This window comes from Solea solea, chromosome 15 (assembly GCF_958295425.1).
Source record: "Solea solea chromosome 15, fSolSol10.1, whole genome shotgun sequence".
NCBI lineage: Eukaryota > Metazoa > Chordata > Actinopteri > Pleuronectiformes > Soleidae > Solea > Solea solea.
In genome coordinates, this window is record NC_081148.1 from 828,023 (window position 1) to 851,686 (window position 23,664).

Sequence of the window (23,664 nt, forward strand, 5' to 3'; positions counted from 1 at the left end):
CATCGACGCCCTCTACAAAAAGGGTCAAAGTCGCCTCCACCTCCTGAGGAGACTGAGGTCCTTCGGAGTGTGCAGACCTCTACTCCGCACTTTCTTTGACTCTGTGGTGGCCTCTGCCATCCACTATGCTGTGGTTTGCTGGGGAGCGGGCAGGAGGGCCGGCTCTGTCCTGGGCTGCTCGCTGGAATCGGTGGAGGAGGTGGGACAGAGGAGGACGTTATCCAGACTGTCCTCCATCATGGAGAACACACTCCACCCACTGCACCTGACTGTGGAGGGGCTTGGCAGCTCCTTCAGCGGCAGGCTCCGGCACCCTCAGTGTATGACAGAGCGCTACCGAAAGTCCTTCATCCCCACTGCTGTTCGGATATTTAACTCCTCTTAAATGTCCACTCACTTTCCCTGATAATACTCTATATTAGAGTGTAATTTTATCTTTTTTACTTTTTATCTTTTGGTAATTTTGTCTTACTATTGTATTGTATTGTATTGTATTTTAATTTTATCTTATTTTTATTCTATATTTTTATTCTTATTTTTACTTTTATTCTATTCTCACCTTTCTTAACTGAGCTGTTGTGAATGTGTGTTTCCCCCCTGGGGGAGGAATAAAGTCATTCAATTCAATTCAATTCAAGTAACAATCTCTCCCAAAGAAGTATTCTGTCTTTCCGGCGTTAGCAAGAGGTTTTCCAAAGTAAAGTAAAGTATAGTAAATATTTATTTAATCTGACTCCATTTAAACAACAATTAACTTTACTTTTAAATATTGTTGGTGACAAGAAGGATCAGTGAGGACTCAGACGCAGAGGCCTTTTATTGTCTTTATTGGCACTCTTAACAAAACACACAGGCAGATCCTCTTACTGAGGGAAAACAAAGCGTGGCTATAAAAAACTATAACCAATGGGGAGTGCAACGCTCTTCAAAAGAAACGTTGCGGATCTATAAACGCGGAAACAAAAAATCACTCCGAAGAGGAAACAAAACTCAGACTATGGTTATCCTTAAAAACTTAAACAGAAAACTCTCCGAACAGAGGAAAAACAAGGCTCTAAGCACTTCAAAACGAAAACAAACTCAAAGCACAATCCTACTGATTGGCGATCTATAACTAACTAAGAACGAGGTCAAACACAAAACGCAATCTAAATGATTGGATCTACTCAGTCTAACAAATAAAACGTAAGTCACAATCCTAGTGATTGGAGTTTCCTAAAAAGCTGTGAAAATGAACAAACAGAAAATCTCTCCCAAGGAGGAAAACAAAAGAGGCTATAAATCTTAACTACGGTATTATCTTACAGGCTATGCTAAGAAAACTTACAAAGGAAAAAGCGTCGCTCACAAAGAGGATCAAAACTTGTGGCATCTGTGGCTGTGACAAGGAGCTCGGGTGATCAGGCATGGGCTAAAACACACTGGCACTGACACAGGGGAACAGAGAGTTTTTAAAGTCCACATGGCTTAATTGTCAGCAGGTGTGTGTAATCAGGGCCGGCAGGCCGGCAGAGGAGGCGGCGGGGCAAACTGCCGGGGTGACAGTACCCCCTCTTCAAGGGCCGACTCCTGACGGCCCAGGCTGCTCAGGATGGTCTTTGTGGAAGTCTTTAATGAGGCTAGGGTCCAAGATGAACCGGGACGGGACCCACTGTCTCTCCTCTGGCCCGTATCCCTCCCAGTCCACCAGGTACTGCCTGCCCCGGCCCCTGCTTCGGACCGCAAGCAGCCGCTTGACCTTGTAGACTGGACCTCCGTCTATCACTTCCAGAGAAGGAGGGGCCGGGGAGGGTGGGACCATGGGGCTCTCCTTGGCCGGCTTGACCTGGCTGACATGGAACGTGGGGTGGACTCGGAGGGACCGGGGCAGGCGCAGGCGAACTGCTGCGGGGCCGATGACCTTGGAGACCGGGAATGGCCCCACAAACCGTGGTGCCAGCTTCCGGGAGGGGACCCGCAGATGGAGGTTTTTGGCAGACAGCCACACTTTCTGCCCTGGCTGGTAGGTGGGGGCGGGCTGTCTCCTACGGTCCGCAGCTTTCTTGACCCGATCCCCCTGGCGGACCAACACCTGCCTGACGGCTGCCCAGACGCAGCGGCAGCGGCGAACCATGGCGTGGGCAGAGGGCACCAAAACTTCAGGTTCCTGGTCGGTAAAGACAGGGGGCTCATAACCATACACACATTTAAAAGGTGTCATACCCGTGGCTGAGGTGGGCAATGAGTTGTGTGCGTATTCGACCCAGACCAGGTGTTTACTCCAGGATGAGGGGTTCTGCGAAACGAGGCATCGGAGGCCGGTCTCCAGTTGTTGGTTCAGACGTTCTGTCTGGCCGTTAGCCTCCAGATGGTATCCGGAGGTCAGGCTGGCTGTGATACGAACTGGGGCCCCCGGTCTGAAACAATGTCCTTGGGGAATCCATGAATCCTGAAGACGTGGTTAGTCATAATTTCAGCAGTTTCTTTGGCTGTAGGTAATTTTGGCAAGGCTATGAATCTGACCATTTTGGAGAATCTATCCACCACCGTGAGGACGGTGGTGTTACCTTGGGAGACCGGGAGCCCCGTGACGAAGTCCATGGATATCTCTGCCCACGGTCTGGAGGGGATGGGGAGCGGTTGCAGAAGGCCCATGCGTGACCTGGTGGAAGACTTATTCCTGGCGCAGACAGGACAGGCCTCGACGTACTCCTTGACGTCTGGTTCCATGGCTGGCCACCAGAACCTCCGGGCGATGGCAAACATAGTCCGTCGAACCCCCGGGTGGCAGGTAAGCAGCGAGGTGTGGGCCCAATGTATCACCTGTGGGCGCAACCTGACTGGAACGAAAAAGTCTGTTCTCAGGGCACCCACTAGGTGGCGGAGCCTCACCGTTGGCTTGCTTTACCTCATTCTCTATTTGCCATGTCACCGCTCCAACCACACAGTTCAGTGGAAGGATAGGCTCTGGTTCCTTGGCAACAGGCTCGGGGTCGTAGATCCGGGACAGGGCGTCGGGCTTGACGTTACGGGACCCTGGCCTGTAAGAGAGGGAGAAAGAGAAGCGGTTAAAAAAGAGTGACCACCTGGCCTGGCGAGAATTGAGTCTCTTGGCTTTACGGATGTATTCAAGATTTTTGTGATCTGTCCAAACTATGAAGGGAAGCTCTGCGCCCTCCAACCAGTGGCGCCACTCCTCCAATGCCACCTTGACGCCAGCAGCTGCCGACGTCGTAGTTGTGCTCTGCCTTGGATAGTCGTCGCGACAGAAAGGCGCATGGGTGCATCTTCCCATCTTGCTCGGACCGCTGGGAGAGGACCGCCCCGATCCCCTCGTTGGATGCGTCTACCTCCACCACGAACTGTCAACGGGGGTCTGGCATGGTCAGTATGGGTGCCGTGGTGAATCGCCGTTTGAGGCTCTGGAACGCCACCTCCGCTGCCGGAGACCAGTGGAACGTCACCTGTGGGGAGGTAAGTGCGTGCAACGGGGCAGCTATTGCGCTAAAGCTTCTGATAAACCGCCTGTAGAAGTTAGTAAATCCGAGGAATTGCTGAACCTTCTTGCGGCTATCAGGCATGGGCCACTCAGCCACAGCGCTAACTTTAGCCGGGTCCATCTGCACTCTTCCAGGGGCTACAATAAAGCCCAGGAAGGAGATGATGTCGGCATGAAACTGACTCTTTTCAGCCTTAACATAGAGCTTGTTCTCCAATAGTCTCTGGAGAACTTTAGTTACATGTTTTCTGTGGGTGTCTAGGTCAGGGGAGTAGATTAAAATGTCATCTAAATAAACATAAACAAAATGGTCGAGGAAGTCCCTAAGGACGTCATTTATCATGGCTTGAAATACCGCGGGGGCATTAGTGAGTCCGAAGGGCATGACAAGATATTCATAGTGTCCTACAGGGGTGTTAAAACCTGTCTTCCACTCGTCCCCCTCCCTGATTCTGACTAGGTGGTAGGCGTTACGCAAGTCCAGTTTAGTAAAAACCTTGGCCTGCTGTAGCTGATCAAATACGGGGGACATGAGGGGCAGGGGATAGCGGTTCTTGATGGTGATAGCGTTGAGAGGACTGTAATCTATACAGGGTCTTAGAGACCCGTCCTTCTTGCCCACAAAGAAGAACCCGGCTCCTGCAGCTGATGAGGAGGGACGGATGAGACCCGCCTTGAGTGAGGTTTCTATGTACTCCCTCATAGCCGCTCTCTCTGGGCCAGAAATAGAATATAGACGTCCTTTGGGAATGGTGGAACCGGGAATCAAGTCTATGGCGCAGTCATAGGGTCTGTGAGGGGGAAGTGACATGGCTCTGGACTTGCTGAAAACCTCCTGAAGGTGGTGGTAGCAGGGAGGTACTGCGCTCAGGTCTGGGGTCTTGGGATCTGCGGCAGGAGGGACAGAGACATGGTTAATGTGCGTCACATCCCCACCCTGTGTCTGGGTCTTGCTCTGGTGGTCTTTACAGTTCTTCCCCCACTCCATGATGGTCCCTGATCTCCAGTCCACCTGGGGGTTATGCCTACACAACCACGACAGTCCTAGGATCAGTGTTTGAGATGGGGATTTAAATAAATAAAAGTTCATGGCTTCAGTGTGCCCCCCTATGCATAGTTCGAGAGGTTCTGTGGAGTGAGTGATCACAAAGAGTTCTTTGCCGTTAAGGGCACTGGCTTTGATAGGCCTGGCCAGGGTCTGGGTTTTAAGTCCCATTTTTACTGCCAAATCCCAGTTCATTAAGCTTTCATCAGCTCCTGAGTCTATGAGTGCTTCTAGCTCATAGCTGGTGGTGTGGTGCTTGATGGTGACGGGTGTGAGTTTACGTGGTTCCGGGCCAGAAACCGTAAACTGACTCACCACTGTTGGCCGTTTAGCTGGGCAGGCAACGACGAGATGGCCTGACTCCCCGCAGTAAAAGCACCGACCCTCCTGCTGTCGTCGCCGTCGTTCCTCTGCTGTCAGCCTCATCTGCCCCAGCTCCATGGGCTCTCCCGCTCCCTCCCTGGGGTATCGAGGCTGCTCGGGAGGCGATCGGAGGGGTGCCAGCCCAGTCGGCACTGCGGAGCGTGGTGGTCGGTCGTCACGCTGCCTGAGCTTGTGGAGTCGGTGGTCCGTCCGGATGGCCAGGGCGATTAGGGCGTCCAGGCTCGTCGGCAGGTCCAGCGGTACCAGCTGCTCCTGGATCGGTTTTGCCAGCCCCTTCAGGAAGAAGTCGTAGAGCGCCGTTGCGTTCCACCCACTCTCCGCCGCTAAGGTACGGAACTGAACAGCATAGTCACAGACTGATCGACTCCCCTGTTTCAGCCCGCTCAGCTCTCTTGCTTTTTCCCGGGCCGTGGAGACCGGGTCAAACGTCTGCCGTAATGCTCCCTGAAAGTCTATGAGCGATCCGCAGAGGGGTGAGTCTCGTCCCCACTCGGCCATGGCCCACGCTCTCGCTCTGCCCGACAGATGAGAGATCATAAAGGCGACCTTGGATCTGTCCGAGGTAAAGGTCGGGGCATAGTGTTCAAAATGCATGGAGCATTCAATTATAAAGGCTTGGCAAAGTCCTGGTTCGCCAGAAAAACACTCTGGGGGCGCGAGTTTCACCCCGGATCCGGCGAAGGAGGCAGCCTGCGTCGGCGTTGCCACAGACACCGGAGGCTTCGGTGCTGCGGGCGGGCTGGTCGTGGACCGCAGGAGGTCAGTCAGGTTCCGTACCTGGGTCGTAAGCTGACCCAGATGCTCCGTCATGGTGGTCTTGAACTGCTCCTGCCTGGAGAGACGGGCTTCCTGGGTGCTCAGGGCTTCTAGCCACTGTCTGGTCTCTGCTGAGTCCATACTGGCCAGTGTGTACTGACAAGAAGGATCAGTGAGGACTCAGACGCAGAGGCCTTTTATTGTCTTTATTGGCACTCTTAACAAAACACACAGGCAGATCCTCTTACTGAGGGAAAACAAAGCGTGGCTATAAAAAACTATAACCAATGGGGAGCGCAACGCTCTTCAAAAGAAACGTTGCGGATCTATAAACGCGGAAACAAAAAATCACTCCGAAGAGGAAACAAAACTCAGACTATGGTTATCCTTAAAAACTTAAACAGAAAACTCTCCAAACGGAGGAAAAACAAGGCTCTAAGCACTTCAAAACGAAAACAAACTCAAAGCACAATCCTACTGATTGGCGATCAATAACTAACTAAGAACGAGGTCAAACACAAAACGCAATCTAAATGATTGGATCTACTCAGTCTAACAAATAAAACGTAAGTCACAATCCTAGTGATTGGAGTTTCCTAAAAAGCTGTGAAAATGAACAAACAGAAAAACTTGTGGCATCTGTGGCTGTGACAAGGAGCTCGGGTGATCAGGCATGGGCTAAAACACACTGGCACTGACACAGGGGAACAGAGAGTTTTTAAAGTCCACATGGCTTAATTGTCAGCAGGTGTGTGTAATCAGGGCCGGCAGGCCGGCAGAGGAGGGGGCGGGGCAAACTGCCGGAGTGACAGTTGGGAATTAAAGTTAACCAGTCATTTAAAATGTAAACTCTTTAAGAATTCAATCCTATTGTCAAGAAATCTGACATCGGTCTAGTTCAGGGATGGTTCATATTATAAAAACCACTCAGTGACCTATTTCCACATAGAAGATTAGCCCTAATGCCTAGGTTGAAGTATTCAGAGGTCAGAAATGTAACTCAACAGTTTACAGGACAAAATACTCAATCTTTTCTATTCAACTCAGAGGTGAAGGGTATAGCCCTTGTTGAACATGGAAGAATAGCCGAGACACCTGGGTTGAAGTATTCAGAGGTCAGAAATGTAACACAACAGTTTACAGGACATGATACTCAATCTTTTCTATTCAACTCAGAGGTGGAGGGTATGAGTGTTAAATCTCACCATATAACTAGACTAAATAAATCTTCAATAACAGATTCTTAACTATTTAGAACAAAAGTCTCAACAAGGCAATATTAGAAATGAAGGGTTAACATACCAGTTTATTGAAATGTCCAGTAGTAGAAAATACAGCCAGTAAGTTGTATGACACACAGTTGATGTGTGGGAGCTTCTGTTAAGCAGTCCAACTCAACGGTGAATGGGAGCTCTGTCCCTTATATCCAAGATATCCCACCAGAATACAGACACTTTACGTTTACATATCCATTGTGATTTACTCAGGAATGCTATTTCCGTCTGAGGACCTTTTAATCACCATGGGGTCTTTTCACATGACAGTTGAGCCACCTTGACTTGTCTACTTCCTGCACTGAGAACATCAGACCTACACACTTCAAATGAGACAGTGTTTACACTTCAGAGTGGTGGGACTGTCCCCAACTGATGAAGTTTGAACCAAGTTGATTAATTCATTTACAGATAATCAAAGAGCAGAATATACAGAGTGATGACGTTTCGTCTATTGTCTCCAGGGTGTGGTCTCACTGTCTTACATTCCACAGGAGAGGAGCCTGGTAATTGAAGGCTCTGCCTCCCATTCTGCTCTTACAGACTCTGGGAACCACAAGTAAAGCTGTATTGTGTGACCTAAGTGGTCTGTTGGGGTAATAAGGTAAGACTAGGTCTTTCAGGTATGAAGGGGCCTGACCATTAAGTGCTTTGTGCTTTGTTTCAGTACTATGTAAAACACCGGATTTAAATTTCTCAAATAAATTATTTTGTGCCATAAAAGATAAAAGTTGGGAGGAAACTACTTTTTCGTTTAGAAATTGATCTTAAATGATTAAAATCGGTTGGGTCTAGGCTGGCTTTCTTTAAAAGAGGTTGGACCGCAGCATGTTTAAAAACAGAGGGAAAAACACCATGGGTTAAAGAACTATTTACAATGGATAAAATACTGGGTCCAAGTGTGTTACAAACCTCTTTAAGAAATTTGGTGGTAATAAAATCAAGGCTGCACGTGGTTGGTTTCATGTCTGCTAAAATGTTTGATAAGAAAGGAAGTGAAACAGTTTGAAAATCGCTAAAATGTGTAAAAATGTCTCTACCGGTGGATAAAATGCTGTTTGGGGATGTGATCTGTTGCCTGATAAAATTGACCTTGTCAATTTTATTTACAGTTAAAACTGTAAAAACTCCACGCAGGTCTTTTGTGCTGCATCATTAAAATAAGAGGGAGAGGGGGAGGTAACTAAATCTAAAACCTTAAATAAAACTCTGGGGTTTGAACGGTTCTCTAAAATCAGTTGGAAAAATAGGTGTTTTTTGCTTCTTTTACTGCATTTTGGTATTTTTTCATTGAGTCTTTCCATATTTCCTTAAAAACATGAATGCCGGGCTTTTTCCAATTTAATTTTTTCTACATTCTCTTTTAAGTTGGTGTGTGAATTATTGTGCCAGGGTTGTAGATTAAAATTATTCTTTTTCAATTCAAAAGGGGCAACTAAATCCAGAACAGAAAGACATGTTTGGTTAAAATTAGAGACCAGTTTGTCTGTATTAAAATTTTGGTTAAGAGCACTAAAAGAAGCAGAGGTAAAAAAGTTCAGAAAACTTAAGAGCAGACAGAGAGGTAAAAACTCGGCGGCGGACAGCTATGTCCTGATCTGCATGTAAAACAGTTAAAACCACATTGAATATAATGGCTTTATGGTCGGACATAGCTTGAGTGAGATTAAAAGACTCTAAAACATCTGAAAAAAGTCTGTGATAAAACTTTGAGTAGGACAGCAGACATGGATGTTAAAATCACCCAAGATAAGAACCCTGTCGCATTTACACATAAAGTTAGATAAAAACTCTGAGAACTCCTGAATAAAAACACTGTTTGGTCTTGGGGGGTCTGTAAATTATTAGAATTAAAACTGGAGTGTTTGAGTTTATCATAAAACCAAGGTGTTCAAATGAAGTAAAAGCATTATATAAAACAGGGGTACATTTAAAAGTATTTCTAAAAATGACAGCCACCCTCCCGCCCCGCCCAGATAGACGGGGTTGATGAAATATTTGTAATCTGGGGGGGTTACTATGGACCCAGCACACAATCCCTCACCACTGAGTCGCCTCGAGAGAATTGAGGACATCATGCAGCAACACAAGGCCATGATGACTGCGGCTGCTGCTGAAGCCAGACAGGCTGCTGAGACTCAGGGACAAACATTAGGAGTTTGACAGATGGGTCACTCGAGGACAAACATTAAACACAGATGCAACGGCTAGCAGCTCAACTAACCCAGCTCCCCTCATCTGCTGGATTTGCCTCTACTTGGGAAGCCTCACCTTCTGCTCCTGCACCTTTACCTGCCTCTTCTCCACCCAGAGATGCTCCTGAGCCCCGGGTGGGAACCCCGGAGCGTTATGACGGAGATCGAGAGACTTGCGGCCCCTTCCTCACCAACTGTTCTCTTCTGTTTGCCCTGCAGCCCCGCACCTTCGCCACAGAACCGGCAAAGGTAGCGTTTGTCATCAACCACCTGACGGGCAGAGCTCGACTATGGGGAACAGCTGAGTGGGAGAGGCGGTCTCCAGCCTGTGCTTCTTTTGACCTGTTTGCTGCTGAGCTTCGGAAGGTTTTTGGATTTGTGAATTCTGGTTCTGAATCAGCAAGGGGACTGATGGGACTGAAACAAGGCGAACGAACAGTGGCTGACTATTCCATTGAATTCCACACCAGAGCCAGCCAAAGTGGTTGGAACAGTGCAGCTCTCTTTGATGCCTTTTTCCATGGGTTGACTGATTACATCAAAGATGAACTGGTTTCACATGACACCTCCCTCACCTTGGACGGGGTGATTGATTTAGCTGTCCGCATCTATCTTCGTGTCCAGACTCGTCGACGAGAGAAGCGTCAAGGGGGCAGCGGGACACTACATCCCCGGCTGTCCAGCAAGAGCCAGAGCTCATCAGTAGTCGGGGAGATCCTGGTGAGCTCAACTACCCTGTCACCTCCCCAAAGCCAGCGACCCCTGCTCCAAGGCCGCCTTCTCCTTCCAGATGGCCCCCACACCTTGGCTATCTTCATTGACTCTGGGGATGATGCCAGCATCATTGACGAGGAGGTGGTCCTTCAGCTGGGCCTTGAGCAGGTTCCTTTGCCTCATCCGGTTCCTGCTAGAGCCTTAGATGGACACGTCATGGGCACTGTCACGCATCAGACCTCGCCTGTTCACCTGCTGCTTTCTGGTAATCATCATGAAACAGTCCAGTTTCACATCCTGAGCCTGCCACTTATCCTGGGATATCCATGGCTCCGTCTTCACAATCCTCACATCGACTGGGCAACTGGGGCCATCCGGGAGTGGAGTTCCTCCTGTCATCAGAGGTGCCTGCAGCAAGCCTCAGCTCCGCTTCATCAGAATCAGAATCAGAATCAGAATCAGCTTTATTGGCCAAGTATGTAACACATAAAAGGAATTTGACTCCGTTTTTTTCAAACACACGCTGTACATGAAACGTAGACATCAACATAACTTAACATACATTCGACAATAGTGAATAAATAAGGTGTCCAGAGGTCCGGTTTATTTTTAAATATATATATAAACGATAAGGTGCAGATAGTGAATAAAAAAATAAACAAATAAACTGGTCAAGTGTTCAGTAGTGTGACGGCCTGGGGGAAAAAACTGTTCTTGTGTCTAGCAGTTTTGGTGTACAGTGTTCTGTAACGCCTGCCAGAGGAAAGAAGATCAAACAGGTTATTTCCGGGATGTGATGGATCTGCAGAGATACTACCTCCCCGTTTCTTGACTCTGGCTGTGTTCAACTCCTGGATGGTGGGCAGTTTAACACCAATGATTCTCTTTGCAGTCCTGATGGTGTGATTCAGTCTGTTTCTGTCCTGTTTGGTGGCTGATGCAAACCAAACGATGATGGAGGTGCAGAGAACAGACTGGACTATTGCTGTGTAGAACTGGATCAGCAGCTCCTGGGGCAGGTTGTACTTCCTGAGCTGTCGCAGGAAGTACAGCCTCTGCTGGGCCTTTTTGACTATGGAGTCAATGTTTGGTGCCCACTTTAGGTCATGGGAGATGGTGTATCCTAGAAACCTGAAGGTTTCCACAGCAGACACAGTGTTATTGAGGATGGTGAGGGGGGGCAGAGCAGGGGAGTTACTCCTGAAGTCCACTGTCATCTCCACAGTTTTGAGCGTGTTCAGCTCCAGGTTGTTCTGACCACGCCAGAGGACCAGTTGTTCCACCTCCCGTCTGTATGCAGACTCGCCACCGTCCCGGATGAGGCCGATGACTGTTGTGTCGTCTGCAAACTTCAGGAGTTTGACAGATGGGTCACTCGAGGTGCAGTCGTGAGTGTAGAGGGAGAAGAGCAGTGGGGAGAGCACACATCCCTGGGGGCGCCAGTGCTGATTGTCCGGGTACTGGAAGTGATTTTCCCCAGTCTCACCTGCTGGCTCCTATCTGTGAGGAAGTTTGTAATCCACTGACATGTGGGGGCTGAGACGGAGAGCTGGGTGAGTTTGGAATGCAGGATGTCCGGGATAATGGTGTTGAACGCCGAGCTGAAGTCCACAAACAGGATCCTAGCATATGTCCCTGGGGAGTCGAGGTGATGCAGGATGTAATGCAGACCCATATTGATTGCATCATCCACTGACCTGTTTTCCCGATATGCAAACTGCAGGGGTCCAGCAGGGGGCCTGTGATGTCCTTCAGGTGGCACAACACCAGTCTCTCAAAGGCCTTCATGACCACAAACGTCAGGGCCACGGGCCTGTAGTCATTTAGACCTGAGATTGCTGGTTTCTTGGGGACCGGGATTATTGTAGAGTGTTTGAAGCAGGAGGGGACTTCACACAGCTCCAGTGATCTGTTGAAGATCTGGGTAAAGATGGGGGCCAGCTGGTCGGCACAGACCTTCAGATAGGAGGGTGAGCTTTCCTGGACTTCTGTTTCCTGAAGAGCTGACACACATCTTCTTCACAGATCCTGAGTGATGGTGGGGGGTCAGGAGGGAGGGGTGATGGTGGTGCAGGGGGAGATGTGGGTTGATTGATGTTGGATCGGGTGATGGGTGTGAATGTTGGCTTCTCAAACCTGCAGTAGAAGACATTCAGGTCGTCAGCCAGTTCACGGTTCGCTGCTATGTGGGGGGATGGTCTCCTGTAGTTGGTGAGCTCTTGTAGACCTCTCCACACTGACGCAGGCTCACTTCATCACTCCGGGTCTAGCTCCAGTTCTTCACCTGACCTCAGTGGGGTGCCACCCAAGTACCACGACTTCCGCCAGGTCTTCAGTAAAGCCAGAGCCACCTCTCTGCCTCCACACCGCCCCTATGACTGCGCCATTGATCTCCTGCCTGGTTCATCACCTCCCAAGGGTCGCCTGTACTCCCTGTCTGAACCTGAAAGAGGGGCCATGGAGACGTACATAAATGACTCCCTGGCCGCAGGCATCATCCCTCCCTCTTCGTCCCCTGCTGGAGCAGGGTTTTTCTTTGTTGAGAAGAAGAACAAGACATTGAGACCCTGCATAGATTACAGAGGACTGAATATGATCACGGTAAAGAACCGTTACCCACTGCCACTCATCTCTACTGCCTTTGACCGGCTCCAGGGGGCCACCATTTTCTCCAAACTTGACCTACGCAACGCCTACCACCTCGTCCACATCAGAGAAGGAGACGAATGGAAGACGGCATTCAACACCCCTACCGGACACTACGAGTACCTCGTAATGCCGTTTGGCCTCACCAATGCCCCTGCCGTCTTCCAGGCTCTGATTAATGATGTACTCCGGGACATGATCAACCAGTTTGTCTTTGTTTACCTTGATGATATACTCATCTTCTCCCGGTCCAAAGAGCAACACATTCATCATGTCCAGTCCGTCCTTCAGCGCCTCTTGGAGAACTCCCTGTACGTTATAGCAGAAAAGTGTGAGTTCCATGTCCCTTCAGCATCTTTTCTGGGGTAAATTGTGGCACAAGGCAGCATCCAGATGGACCCAGCCAAGGTCTCAGCTGTTACTTCCTGGCCTGTTCCGGAGAACCGCAAGCAGCTTCAGCGCTTCCTGGGGTTCGCCAACTTCTACCGTTGCTTCATCCGCAACTACAGCTCAGTAGCAGCCCCTCTCACTGCTCTGACCTCCCCCAAAAGTGCATTTCCAGTGGTCTTCTGCAGCTGCAGCGGCCTTCCAGTTCCTCAAGGATCGGTTCACCTCATCGCCCATCCTCCTGATGCCTGACTCTGAATGCCAGTTTGTGGTTGAGGTGGATGCCTCCAATGTTGGGGTGGGGGCCGTCTTGTCTCAACGCTCATGCACTGACCAAAAGCTCCATTCCTGTGCCTTCTTCTCCCGACGTCTGTCCTCTGTAGAAAGAAACTACGACATTGGTAACAGGGAGCTTTTGGCAGTAAAGATGGCCTTAGAAGAGTGGCGCCATTGGTTGGAGGGCACGAAGGAACCTTTTCTTGTGTGGACAGATCACGAGAATTTGGAGTACATACGCTCTGCAAAAAGACTGAACTCTCGCCAGGCCCGCTGGTCCCTGTTCTTTGCCCGGTTCAACTTCACCCTCTCTTACCGTCCTGGCTCCCGCAATGTCAAGCCTGACGCCCTGTCCCGACAGTTCCAGAGGACAGAGGATTCTGTTGATAGAGCTGGGACCATCCTCCCTACATCCTGCCTTGTAGCCACGTTGACCTGGGACATTGATGAGAAGGTGAGAGCAGCCACAGAAGGACAGCCGGGCCCCAGCTCCTGCCCATCCAACTGCCTTTTTGTTCCACCAGCACTGAGGTCAGAGGTGTCACAATGAGCCCACTCCTCCAAGCTCTCCTGCCACCCTGGTGTTCAACGGACATGGCATGCCCTCCTCCAACGTTTCTGGTGGCCCACCTTGCAGGAGGACATCCAGGAATTCGTCAAAGCCTGTCCAACTGCAGCCAACATAAGACCTCCCGTCAGCCTCCTGCTGGGCTGCTACGACCTCTTCCTGTTCCTCACCCCCATGGTCTCACATATCTGTGGACTTTGTCACCGGTCTTCCCACCTCTGATGGTCACACTGTCATCCTGACCATCATGGACCGCTTCAGCAAGATGGTCCACTTTGTGCCTTTGCCCAAGCTTCCCACTGCTAAAGCGACTGCCCAAGTCTGCACGGACTCCCTGTCGATGTGGTGTCAGTTTTCTTCCGTGTTTTGGAGGGAGTTCTGCAGTCTACTGGGTGTTACCGCCAGTCTGTCCTCTGGATTCCATCACCAGACCAATGGACAGACTGAGCGTATGAATCAAGAACTGGAAACAGCCCTGCGGTGCGTGGCCTCCCAGAACCCCTCTTCCTGGGCGTCACAACTATTGTGGGTTGAATATGCTCACAACTCCCTTGTCTGCTCTTCTACTGGCCTCTCTCCATTCCAGTGTGCTTACGGCTATCAACCACCACTGTTTCCAGCCCAAGAGAAGGAGCTCTCTTGTCCATCAGTCCAAGCCTTCATCCGTCGCTGCCGCAGAACATGGCTCCAGGCTCGCTCCACCCTCCTCCGTTCTGTAGGTCGTTATGCTGCCAATGCCAACCGCCGCCTTACTGCTGCACCTATCTACCAAGCGGGTCAGCAAGTGTGGCTCTCCACCCAAGACTTACCTCTCCGGGTGGAATCCAGAAAGATGGCACCTAAGTTCATTGGGCCTTTCACCATCCAGAGGGTCATCAACCCAGTGACAGTCCAGTTGAAACTTCCACGTTCCATGAAAGTGCACCCTACCTTCCATGTCTCCAAGGTTAAGCCAGTCCACTATAGCCCCTTGGTCCCTGCGGCACCACCACCTCCCCCTCCACGAATGGTCAACGGCGGTCCAGTGTATGCAGTGCGCCGCCTAATTCGTTCTCTGCGGCGGGGTAGGGGTCTCCAGTACCTTGTGGACTGGGAGGGTTACAGTCATGAGGAGAGATCTTGGGTTCCTGCTCGCCACATTTTGGACCCCAACCTTGTGGTCAACTTTCATCGGCAACATCCCGACCAGCCAGCCAATGAGGCAGCTCATCGAAGAACCTGCACCTTGCCCCCACCTGTCCAGGATGTGGAGGACCGTTCTGCGGGGGAGATGTCAGGGGTCAGTTTCTATAGCAACCTCTTTAAGAGTGAATGGTCAGATAATCCAGATGTGCACAGCAGCTTCCTTGCAGGTATCCCTCAGGTAAACTCTGAAGCAAATTCGGAGCTGGGGGCAGTTTTAACGCTGCAGGAGCTGTACAAAGCTATGATGTCTTTGCAGAGTGGCAAAGCACCAGGGATTGACGGTCTTCCTGTAGACTTCTACAAGTCTTTCTGGCCCATCATAGGTGGTGACCTGCTTGAGGTGGTGTCAGACAGCCTTCAGAGAGAACGGCTCCCTCTGAGCTGCAGGAGGGCCGTCATCACCCTGATACCTGATAGAGACCTGCAGCTGATGAAGAACTGGAGGCCTGTGTCGCTGCTGTCCACGGATTATAAAATCTTTTCCAAAGCTCTGAGAGGTGATGGTATCCATCCGTGTTGAACACCAATACCAGGGCTGCTGTCTCTCAGGCATGCTATACTCCTTAGCCGTCGAGCCTCTGCTGCATAAACTGACAGGTGTGTCCCTCCCCAGTTGTCCAGTGTCTTTTAAAATGTCTGCTTATGCCAATGATCTCATTGTGTTTGTGAACTCACAAAAAGATATTGATGTTTTAATTGACACTGTTCATTTATTTGGTTTTATATCTTCTGCCAAGGTCAACTGGGGAAAAAGCGAGGCTGTGATGGTGGGAGAGAGGCTGGGGGACCAGCACACCCTGCCTGCAGAGCTCACCTGGAAAACTGGTGGGCTGTGGTATCTGGGAGTCTTCCTGGGGGACGAGACCAGCACCAAGACAAACTGGGACAATATTGTCGAATTGGTGAAAGGACGGCTGAACAAGTGGAGGTGGCGCCTCCCAAAGATGTCATACAGAGGCAGGGTCCTGATCGCCAACAACCTGGTCTTGTCCTCCCTGTGGCACAGGTTGGCTTGCATGGATCCTTGGCCTCTCTCCTCTCCCAGATACAAAGGCTTTTAGTTGATTTTACTTGGGACAGGCTGCACTGGGTCCCACAGAGTATTCTCTTCCTTCCAAAGGAGGAGGGGGGGCAGGGCCTGGTTCATTTGGCAAGTAGGGGCGCCACCTTTCGCCTGAAATTCATCCAGAGGTTGCTGAATGGACCAGAGGACACTGTGTGGAGGACTCTAGCCTGCTGCATCCTGAAGCGTTTTAACAGCCTGGATATGGATTTTAATTTGTTTTTAATGGACAGCAGTCAGCTCAACAGGTCATCTCTTCCTAGTTTTTGTGTGGAACCTGCTCAAAAAACAGAGACAGAAACAGGCAGATTCTCTGCACTGGCTAATGCAGGAGCCAGTTCTCCACGGGACGGTCCTGGACTGTCCAGACTGGGTGGGCCCCTCCTTTTCCCTGCTCCAGGCTGCAGGGGTCACTACTCTGGGCCAGGTGGTGGAGCTGGCTGGGTCCTGGCTGGAGTACTCTGCTGGTCTGGTATCGGGTTTGGATCTGAGGTCCTGCAGAGTGGCCAAAAAACTGCTGGATAACTGGAGAGGGAGACTGAGTGGACATGAGCTCCTGATGCTGGACACCTTCTCCTTAGGCTAAACCACAGCCAACACACAGGACTCCTTTCCCCTCATCCAGCTGATTCCAGATCTGAAGGACTGCGGGTCCTCATCTAGACTGCTGCCCTCAGGCCTCTCTGCAGGAGGCCTCAGGAAAGACCTTCTACCACCTGATGGTAAAAACTTTGAATACTCCCTGGAGGAGTCACTTTGGCCTGGAGAGGTCAGGACTGGCCTGGAGGTCTCTGTACAAACCTCCACTGACAAAGAGACACAGGGACTTACAGTGGAAGATCCTCCACGGGACTGTTGCAGTGAACACTTTTATTTCTTTGGTGAATGTGGAGGGGGAGGACAGATGAGAGGGAGACGGTGTTTCACTGTTTCACTGGGTGTCATGGTTTGTCTGCACTGTTTCTGTTCCTGCAGAGTGTTTTTACAGCTTTTACTAAAGAGGTTTGTATCTGTGGTTTTAAATACATTCACCAGAAGAAGGAGAAGAGCCAGTGCTGAAGAAGTGATGTGTTTGTGATGTGTTTGTGTACACATACACAGATGTGTATGTGTATGTGTATATGTATATGTTTTTGTATATATGTATATTTTTTTAATTGAAAAAAACCCAAAGTGAGGCTGTTTTTTTAACGGCAAATAAAGTTGTGTTAAAAAATAAAAAAATTAAAATAAAATTAAAATCTCTCTCTCTCTGGCTCTCTCTATCTCTCTGTCTCTCTCTCTCTCCTTGTTCATTTATTCAAGTACCTTCAACTTTCCCTCAACTACCTGATTTGCCTGCACCCCGATTGTGGTAACTTCTACCCAATGCAGGTGGGCAGCCGGGTTGTGAAGGAAGGATACTTGCGACGTAAATTCCGTTAATAGCTTTATGTGAGAAAGCACACAGCACCGTACACACCAACTCGTGAATGCAGAAGTAAACAACAACACTACGGAAACCCAGAGGGGCTTATATTCATCCCAATGAGTGCACTTATCCTATAATATCCCAGTTAACGTTACAACACCGATCCAATCTTTTGTTTTTAGAGGCTGAAACCCTGTGTGAACATTGTCACTAAATAGTAGTGTATAAGTAGTTAAAGTTAGGTTATCATAGTAATAAGCCAAGGTCACCCTTGATAACGTGCATAACATAGTTCCTTGAAAAGTAATTTTGTAAAACATTTTGTTTCATCGAATAATCCCAAATATGGGGGGAGCATTATCTTCGCATAATGCTTCTCGTCATTATTTGAATCATTATTCACCAGTAAAACCATCCCACTCTGCAGAGACAACAGAAGGTCACCGTCAGCTGGCAGACTTTGGGATGTGCAAGGAGGGTATCCTCAATGGAGTCACCACCACCACCTACATCACACAGGTTGGCCCCCCCAAAAACACACAAATAAATCTCCTTTACCTTTTCACAAACTTTGATTTTACTCATTTAAAATAGGGTGAAGTTAGTGACTCTGACATACATGTTACACATTTTCCTAAGACACCAAAACAAACATCATGAGTCAAGATTTTAACTCCCAAAAATCACTATTTGTAGCACTGTGTTGCATCTGTGTTACATCTATTGTTTGATCATGCATGTATACACAAGTACGACAGTCATAAGGACAACGTCAGTGTTTGACTGTTTGCGGTTGATATTCTTCTTTATGTTGGGGGCCGAGATGTCTACTGTAATTCACTATTCTATTGTTCTTCATGGGTAAGGCCTACATGCAGTTTCAAAAGTCTGATTTGAGTTTTAAACAAAGTCTCAGTCCACCATTTGGGACATTCTTGGTTTTACGACTGGTCAGCATTCCATGGGGTCAGTGAATCTCATTGGCCGTTCTCTGTTTTATGGCCTTGCCCCTGAAAACACTATAAAACCAGAGGACAGACATTCCTCTTTTTTTCTCTCTTGTTTGCTTTTTGGTTTCTCTTGTTGCTCTCCTTGTGCTCCTCTCCTTCAGGCCACACAAACTATGCCCTTTTTGAAGAAACCGTGCCAGTTATACACTCGCTGCCCGAGTGAGAAACTTGATTTGCGTCTAACCACGCATCCTTCCAGAACTGAAATGGAGACGCTGCAGCCGCCAGCTGCCATCCTCCGACCCGTGATGTCCGCACCTGGGCCGACATCTCTCTCCGAACCTGACGCCCAAACTGCTGTCGCCCCAACACCACGGCCCGTCCACGCTCTGCGACTCAAACAAACTGGACCAGACCCGACGGAGCGCACAACTTGTTATCAGCTCACAGTAAGAGGCAGTGTTCTGGGCAGAGTTAGGTTAGCCTCCAACAGGGGATGGTCCCAGCGCTGTGGAAGACATCATGCCTGGTTCCTGTCCCCAAGACAAAGTCATCAGCATCTTGTGAACCCGGGGACTACCGCCCAGTGGCTCTGACGTCCCATGTGATGAAGGTGCTGGAGCAGCTGGTCTTGGCTCACCTCAAACCGCAGGTAAAGTCCTCACTGGACCCGCTTCAATTTGCTTATCAGCCCAACCTGGGGGTGGATGACGCCCTCATCTATCTGCTGCAACGAGCTCAGTCTCACCTGGATGGTGCTGGAGGCACTGTGAGAATCACTTTCTTTGATTTCTCCAGTGCTTTCAACACCATCCAGCCACTGTTACTGGGAGAGAAGTTGCAGGTGGTGGGGGTGGACACGCCCACCATCTCCTGGATCACTGACTACCTGACAGGCAGACCACAGTTTGTCCGACTGGGTTGTGGTTTGTCTGATGTGGTGGTTAGTGATGTAGGAGCCCCACAGGGAACTGTGCTGTCCCCCTTCCTGCTCACCATATACACCTCAGACTTTAAATATGACTCTGTGTCATGCCACTTGCAGAAGTTCTCTGATGACTCTGCGGTGGTGGGGTGTATGAGGGATGGACAGGAGGGTAGGACAGTGGTATCTGACTTTGTGAAGTGGGCCAGTGAGAACCACCTGATTCTGAATGTGACCAAGACCAAGGAGATGGTGGTGGACTTCAGGAGGAAGAGGACAGCTCCACAACCTTTGAGGGTACTGGGGGAGGACATTGAGATGGTGGAGGAATACAAATTCCTTGGTGTGAGGCTGAACAACAGACTGGACTGGAAGGCTAACACCGGTGCTGTGTACAGGAAGGGGATGAGCAGGCTCTTCCTTCTCAGGAGGCTGCGATCCTTTGATGTATGCAGCAAGATGTTGGAGTTATTTTACCAGTCTGTTGTGGCCAGTGCACTGTTCTTTGCGGTGGTGTGCTGGGGGAGCAGCATTGGAGCCGGTGAAACTAACAAACTCAACAAACTGATAAAGAAGGCCGGCTCCATCATCGGCTGCAAACAGGACACCGTGGAAACGGTGGTGGAGAGGAGGATGCTGAATAAACTTTTTTCCATCATGGATAACACCGATCATCCTCTCCACCACATCCTCCAGGCCCAGGAGAGCACATTCTCCAAGAGATTCAGACAGCTCTGCTGTCACAAGGACAGATTCAGGAAGTCATTCCTGCCATCAGCCATCAAAACTTACAACAACTCTCTGTAATAGTACAAAACAATAATGCTCATTTGCACAATGCACATTTTCAACAGTATGACATTGCACTCCATTATGCCACTCCTTTATTATTGCACTTTCTCTTTTTTTTTTCTCACTGTTGCACATTTTACATTTTATGTTTATAATATTTGTTTGTATTGCTGCTATGTTAAAACAATTTCCCCTTGGGGATGAATAAAGTATTTCTATTCTGTTCTATTCTATTCTATTAAGGTTCTGTGTTTTGTAAACTTCCCTTTGTGTTGAACATGTTGGATTGCGCACCCACACGTTCGTATTTGTTTTAATGTTGTTAACTGTTTGTATTTGTGTACACGTTTATTAATTCCCTTCTCATGCCATGCGATCACACGCAGTGATATCTCATGATATCACGCGAGAGATAGTTTTCTTTGATCGCCCTGTATGTTTAAATGTGCCGCTGAAAACGGAGCACACTGCTGCAGCCCCTGCAGTGACGTGTCTTCCCCCACTGTGAGCGCATAGACAGATGAGAGAACGTCGGCTTAAACGTTAATATTCACAGACTGGCCTGGCTTTGCCTGTGTCAAGTCTGTGTGGTTTAAACTGACATAAACTCTCACGTACGCAATCCTTTTGTTTCATTCACTGAACAAACTGTGCTTTGAAACACACCTTTGGTCTGCCGCTATTCAAACGCGATTCTCACTCACTCTCTTTCTCTCTCTCTCACTCACTCACTCTCTCTTTCATTCATGAATGAATCTCCTCATAGGCGCCATCTTGCGTCGAACATGTGTCTCTGCAGCCATGCTATCACATGTTCAACCCAAGATCTGCGACCTCGTGTTAATGTGTTTCTGGCACCAGCTTTGGTGGAAGTGTGTGTCTACAGTCACTGCTACTGCGCATGCCTCCTCCACTTTGGTGTCAGAAGTGGGAGTGACTTACCTCGGCCAACCGTGTCACTCCCCTGTCTTATCTTTGTCTCAGGTTACACTCTCACACACACACACACACACCACACCCACCCACACACACACACATCACATCACACACACACACACACACGCATATTGGTGTTTATGTTGTATAGCCTGTGTTGTTGTAGCTTAGCATGTGATATTTGTTGATTCAACCAATAGATTTTCATTCTACAGTAATGTTCACTTTCAGTGAACATGATTGTTTAATTAATTTCGTTGTTTGATTTAATAAATTGTTACTTTTATTAACCTGAAGGAATGCTCTGTGTCTTTTGTACATGAATACAGTGACAAGTGGTGGTTGAGAGGGTCTGTGCTCGGATTCATACCTTCAATACTGTGTACAACAACATCTCGTTGTACAATACCAGTATAATGACAATAAAGTTGCTTTCCTTTCCTTTTCTAATTGGGATATCTTTGATGTCATAGTCAATTACAGTGATTATTTAAGACTGATTTTAAAGGCATAGATTGATTGTCTTTTCCCTGTTTTCGGGTGGTGCCCCGTTCTAGAATTAATTAACATTTTATTCAATTTTCAAAATATTTAATTAAAATATTTTACATATATATATATTTTTTTTATCAATGAAATTATTGCCACTATAGTTGATCCCCAACATTTATATCAGAATCAGAATACTTTATTAATCCCTGGGGGGGAAATAGTTTTTTGTTCCTGATGCTCCTGCAAAGAAATATAAATACAGCAGTGGAAACAAGGCATAATATATGAATATAAAAACAGTAAATAGGCAATAAGGTGGAATGAAATAAAATATTAGATAAAAAATTATAATACAATAATAAAGTAGAGAATCTGGAAATATATACAATATACAAATAGTTAGCAATAAAGTGAGGATGAGTATAGTTTGTTTAGTGTGTTTTGTTTTATCGACAACCATAGGAGTCCTATGGGGACTCAGGTTACACTCACACACACACACACCACACCCACCCACACACACACACATCACATCACACACACACACACACACGCATATTGGTGTTTATGTTGTATATAGCCTGTGTTATCAGAGGGAGGAGTTGTACAGTTTAATGGCTACAGGCAGGAATGACTTCTTGTGGCGCTCAGTGGTGCATAGAGGCGCAATTAGTCTTTCGCTGAAGGTGCTTCTCTGTTTGACCATAGTGTTGTGGAGAGGGTGAGAGCCATGCTGCAGTATCGCCCGCACCTTCGACAGCATCCTCCTGTCTGACACTGCTGTCAAAGTGTCCAGCTCCACCACCACAACGTCACTGGCCTTTCTGATGAGCATATTGAGTCTGTTGGCATCTGCCACTCTCAGCCTGCTGCCCCAGCACACAACAGCAAACAGAATAGCACTAGCCACCACAGACTCATAAAACATCCTCAGCATAGTCCGGGAGATGTTAAAGGAGCGGAGCCTCCTCAGAAAATAGAGGCGGCTCTGTCCCTTCTTGTATAGGACTTCAGTGTTCTTAGTCCAGTCCAGTTTATTGTCAATGAACACCCCCAGATATCTGTAGTGATCAACAATGTCCACATTATGCCCCAGGATGGAAACTGGGGTCACTGGTGTCCTGGCTCTCCTCAGATCCACCACCAGCTCTTTGGTTTTTGTTGTATTGAGCTGGAGGTTGTTCAGGTCACACCATGTGACAAAGTTGTCCACCACAGCCCTGTACTCAGCCTCCTCACCCTTGCTGATACATCCAACTACAGCAGAGTCATCAGAAAACTTCTGAAGATGGCAAGACTCTGTCTGGTAGCTGAAGTCTGTGATGTAAAGGGTGAAGAGGAAAGGAAAGAGGACAGTCCCTTGTGTTACTGACCACTACATCTGACACACAGTGCTGCAAGCACACGTACTGTGGTCGGCCATTGAGGTAGTCCACAATCCAGGACACAAGGGGGATCCACCAGCATCGCTGTCAGTTTGTCGGAAGTCAGAGAAAACAGTGGGCTGTGGCGTCTTAGGCACTGGCACGAGGCAGGACTGCTTCCATATCACAGGAACTCTCTGGAGGCTCAGGCTCATGTTGAAGACACGATGAAGCACTCCACAGAGCTGTCCAGAGCAGGATCTGAGGACCCGTGGACTGACACCGTCGGGGCCTGCAGCCTCACCAGCAGGGAGTTTGCTCAGCTGTCTTGGAGGGCAGGTAGCATGGGAGCCAGAGGAGGTGTGAAAAGTGGGGGATGGGTGTGAGGGGCTCAAAAAGTTGTATGAGATGCTATCATGCGTCCTTACATTAGCATACAGCAGGTCCAGGGTCTTCTCCTCTCTGGTTTTACAGGTCACCTACTGGGTGAATTTCGGGAGTGTTTTTTTAATGGAGACATGGTTGAAGTCACCCGAGATTATAATGACAGTACTCGGGTGCGCAGTCTGTAGTCCAGCTATTGTAGAGTGGATGACGTCACATGCCGACGTCGGGTTAGCGGACGGGGGAATATACACAGCCATTACAATAGCATGTGAGAATTCACGAGGTAAATAATAAGGACGGAGAGCCACAGCTAACAGTTCAATATCCGGGCTGCAGATGCGGTCTTTCACGGTGATGTGACCAGGATTGCACCACCTGTTGTTCACATTAACAGCAAGCCCACCTCCTTTACGCTTACCGCTCTTAGTGCAGTCCC